The sequence below is a fragment of the Bidens hawaiensis genome, unplaced genomic scaffold (genome assembly GCF_021521415.1).
Source record: "Bidens hawaiensis isolate Kalapana, Puna unplaced genomic scaffold, B.hawaiensis_p1.1 tig00033876_1, whole genome shotgun sequence".
Taxonomy (NCBI): Eukaryota; Viridiplantae; Streptophyta; class Magnoliopsida; order Asterales; family Asteraceae; genus Bidens; species Bidens hawaiensis.
Window position 1 is genome coordinate 126,951 of NW_027495839.1, and position 4,792 is coordinate 131,742.

At 37.7% G+C, this 4,792-nt stretch overlaps 1 pseudogene; it reads left to right on the top strand.

Annotated features, from left to right (window-relative positions):
• The first annotated feature begins 3,510 nt into the window (after window positions 1–3,510).
• Window positions 3,511–4,587, top strand: LOC143585519 (serine acetyltransferase 1, chloroplastic pseudogene; annotated as a pseudogene).
• Window positions 4,588–4,792: the final 205 nt, after the last annotated feature.

Consider the following 4,792-nt stretch of genomic DNA (forward strand, 5'->3'; position numbering starts at 1 on the left):
GGCCTTCCCTAATGGCTTGTATCCGAGGCTGCGGGGACAGGCGGAGTCCTTCACCATTGGGAGGCATTTCCTGCGGGACCAGCTTGCGTACTGCGCGTAAGGACGTCACGTCTCTGAGCATGGTTGGTCCTGCGGATCCAGTTGGTCTCTGCGCAGACGTCCCTGTTTAAGGTGAGTCTTGCGGGTCCAACTGGGCTCTGCTGGGACCTACCTCTTCAGGTTGTGAGTTATGGGGATGGTGTAGAAGGTGACTTTAATGTCAAACCATTAAGATGGGAGTTAGATAATAAGAACCACTCGGAGATAAATAGGATTTTTTTTGTGGTTAAATTGAGTCCCTTTGAAGGTAAATTGCTTCGTTTGCGGCTTTTAATTGACCGAATCTCCACAAAAACCGCCCTTATAATAAGAGTATCAATTTAGTTGAAGACACTTGTGTGTTATGTGGTATGTTTCTGGAAATATCGGGACATCTCATGGTCCATTGTCGGGGTAGCAAAGTGGATTTGGTCCGTTATTCATAGATAGGTCAAATTACCGATCTCATTGGGTTTTGATTCGGTTGATGAGGTGTTGGAATTTCCCTACAAACTCAAGAGCAACAAAGGGGAATGCCAATCAATACATGCTATATCTCTTGTCATGCTTTGGTTGATTTGGAAGTTACGGAATGACAAGATTTTTAAAGGCATCCTGATCTCAGTGGACAAAGTGATGGAGGATATTAAGGCGACTTCGTTCTTATGAGTGAAACATAGTACGCGGAAGGCGAACTTGGATTGGGAAGCCTGGAGCTTGTTTAATTTCGTTAATTTTCCTTTGTAATTCCTTGTGTTGTAGGTTGTTTACTTAAGTTTGTTGTTTGTACTCTTTTTCGGCTTTCTTGTGGTTTGCACGTAACCTTCTCTTTCTTCTATAAATTTGGCCTCTCAAAAAAAAAATTGAAAATGATAGAGAAAATGTAGGGATTTTTAGTATAATTATAGAGATTGAGATAGAAGACCTTCTGGGAATTCTCTAATAACTTTTACATTTACAATATAATGATATAATCATTGTACAACATATACATGCATATTTTTCATGGGACAGTACGGATTGGAGGCAGTAGTAGGGCTACGTGATGCGATGAGAGGCGGAATATGAGAAGTCAGACCGGTATTTGGAAGGCAAAATTTAATTCCTGATGGCATGATACATTCAAAAATCAAAATTAACCAATTATGATTAGATTTTAGTTGGATTGAGTCTTAGGCTTGAAGTTTAGAAGGTAGACATTTAGATTAAAATAAGAAAATTATACTATTTGCTACACTATAAATTAGGCCCACCCTTCTATCACTATGAATCCGCCTATGTTTTCGGGTGAATTTATTAACATCTATACTGTATATAAAGCAATCTATATGGACATTTTAAAATTTTCTAGTAGTACAAATGTTATTGCTAATGGTGCAATCATTGCAGCATGTCTTTAAGAGGTTAAGGATATTAGAGATCTGTATGTGTACAAAGATTTATGAAGAACTATGGAGAGAGATCAACCAATAAGAGGGTGTCATGTCAAAAGTAAGAAGTTAGACGTATGGAGATTAGTGGAGAATTATAAAGAGACATTTTATTTTTCATTTTTAATGTAAAACTAAATTTATATATTTAAAATCGTAAATACAAGTACATGTAACACGATTGCTCCGTGATTTAAGTTTTCCTTTCTTTAGAGGCCATCGCTCTTCTTCTGTTTCCATATCTAGATCATCATTTTGTTATGCTTCACCTAAATAATCTTCTTCACCATCTTGATCATAATACATCGGGAGTAATCTTTCTTCGTTACGAGAGAAGTCTCGTTGTGGTCAGGTATTGTAGCGAGGTGCAAAAGGGTTGAAATCTTCAACAGCTAATGACTGACTACATGTAATGGTCGGGTCTAGTTTGAGTAGGCATACCTGGTGCAGTAGGATAAAAAGAGTAATCATTTTGTGAAGAATAGGGGTATAGGCCTCGGTGGTACGATAATGTGGGATATATGAAGGTTGAATCAGTGGTTGTTGAAAAATCGGTTGGAACGGCTCGAACCGTATCTTAGGCGAGACACTTTCTTTCTCGAACCGCCTATCTTGGGCGGGACACTTTCTTGCTCGAGCCGCCTCTCGGTGGTGAAATTTTCTTACTTGAATCCATTTTGTGGTGCTAAAGATACAATACTTGGTAAAAATAGAAAAATACTTTAGTTGCAGTGTAAAGAAATGTAGAAAATGTTGTTGCTTTATAGAATTTTGAGAAAACATCTATTTTCAAATCAAATGGTCAAATGACTGTTGAACATTCATATTCACCATCAAACATTCGGCTTTCCTAACCTGAAACCCCTACCCGATTTAACGGCGTTGGTGTTAGAGGTGCATAAATCGGTTAATCGGTTAACATGCTAACTGGATTTTTTTTTTGGCGAGAATTAAATGGCTAGACTGGTTTTCCGGGTCGGGTACTAACCGGTTAGACCAAACCGATTAACCGGTTAATAACCGGAAAAAAATCTGTTTTTAATAAAATAATAATAATAAAAAAAATCGGTTAACCAGTTTGTAACAAGTTTTGAAATCAATAATATAAACTGGTTACCAACCTGCGGTTAGGATCGGTTAGTAACTTGTTATGATTGGACCGGTTAGTAACCGATTAGAATTTCAGGTACGAACCGATTAGAAACCGGTTAACTGGTTTCTATGTGCACCTCTAGCTGGTGTTGCTGAGCTTCCAAACAAACCCAACCCAACCCGAGCTCCACCACGAATACCCTATCCATTAAAAAATAACTTACAACTTTGTCCCTAATATTTACTCAAGTTCTAAATTTTTTTAAAAATATTTACAACTTCCTCCCTAATCTCATCTTTACTCATACATTTCATTTATGTTCAACATTGAACTAACTTTCCGTCACGATATTGAAACAACCACAACTATTTTATACGTTAATATAATTTAAAAAATTAACCATAGAAACAAGGACTTCATTTTCTTTAATTGTAGTATGACACGGGTACAGTTTCTTTACATTTTAAAAAATTTTAACATGTCAAATGATTATTAGGGCATCTGCCAGTAAAACCAAATATAAAACAAAATGTAAAGTCGACTGTAGATAGATTTAAATAAAAAAAAAGTAACAAAAAAGTAAAAAATAACTGAATAGACCGGTCACCAAGTCATGTATGTATGCGGTTTCTGGTATCAACAATAAGATTCTCCTTTTCTAAAAACACGTAACACCATGGGTTAGTAACTTAGTATGAACCCACGATTTATACGAATAGATAAACCCTCAGCCCACCACCAATTTTTTATTATTTTTATTTGTTAAATAAATCTTTTTCCGGTAAAACTAAACTTACCCACGCCTCCTTAGTTTCGTATATAAAGGGTTGCTTCCACTAATCACACACTCAACCTCCAAACTTATACATACAATCCATCTATATCTATATATCCACCAATTCCCCAATAACAAACACAACACAAAAAGATGACTGCTTGTTTACACAGATGCAGAACACAAGTTCTTGAATTTGAATCTTGTCACAACTACACCAGATTCTGCAGATCAGATTATTCTGATCAGTTATCTTGCAAACCCATCTCCAAGATCACTACCCACACACATCAAGATGATGATCCATGGCTCAAAATGATAGATGAAGCTAGATCAGATGTTGATCAAGAACCCATCTTGTCAAATTATTATTTCAGCTTAATCTTGTCTCATTCTTCACTTGAAACAGCTCTAGCTAATCATATCTCAATGAAGTTGAGTAATTCTAGTTTACCGAGTTCGACGTTATACGATCTTTTCGTGGGTGTGCTCACCGATGATCAAGAGATTGTTAAGGCTGTTAAAGATGATCTAAGGGCTGTAAGAGAAAGAGACCCGGCTTGTATAAGTTATGTGCACTGTTTCTTGAACTTTAAAGGGTTTCTTGCTTGCCAGTCTCATAGGATAGCTCATAAGTTATGGTTACAAGATAGAAAGATTTTGGCACTTTTGATTCAAAATAGGGTTTCTGAGGTGTTTGCAATGGATATACACCCGGGAGCGAAAATCGGTAGTGGGGTTATGCTTGATCACGCTACCGGGGTGGTGATTGGTGAGACGGCGGTGATTGGAAACAATGTGTCCATTTTGCATAATGTGACGCTAGGTGGGACCGGAAAGAGTGGTGGGGACCGCCATCCGAAAATTGGGGATGGGGTTTTGATTGGTGCAGGGACTTGTGTTTTGGGGAATATCAGGATTGGTGATGGTGCGAAAATTGGGGCGGGTTCGGTGGTGTTGAAAGATGTGCCGGCTAGGACTACTGCTGTTGGAAACCCTGCTAGGTTGATTGGAGGAAAACAGAATCCGGTTAAGCTTAATAGGATTCCTAGTTATACTATGGATCATGTTCAACATGTGAATGAGTGGTCTGATTATGTTATTTAAAAAAATTGATTACGCAGTTTGTCTTTTTAAGCTTTAGTTTTTGATTGGGTGTCATAGGTAGATGTGTGCACGTGTCGGCACAAATCTGTGCGACCGCTGATGCATCTTAGATTTGTGTAAACTATAGGATATGCACGTGGAGAAAAGGGGGTCGAGTCTGTGTCAAAGAGGTTATATTGTACATACACGTGCATATCCTAAATTTAATAATTTTGAAATAATAATGCGTATCACTGACGGTTAGGGCTCTCTTTGTGTGAATCATTCCGGTTATGAAATCTTGGTTTCTGTGTTACATCTTTGTCTCGT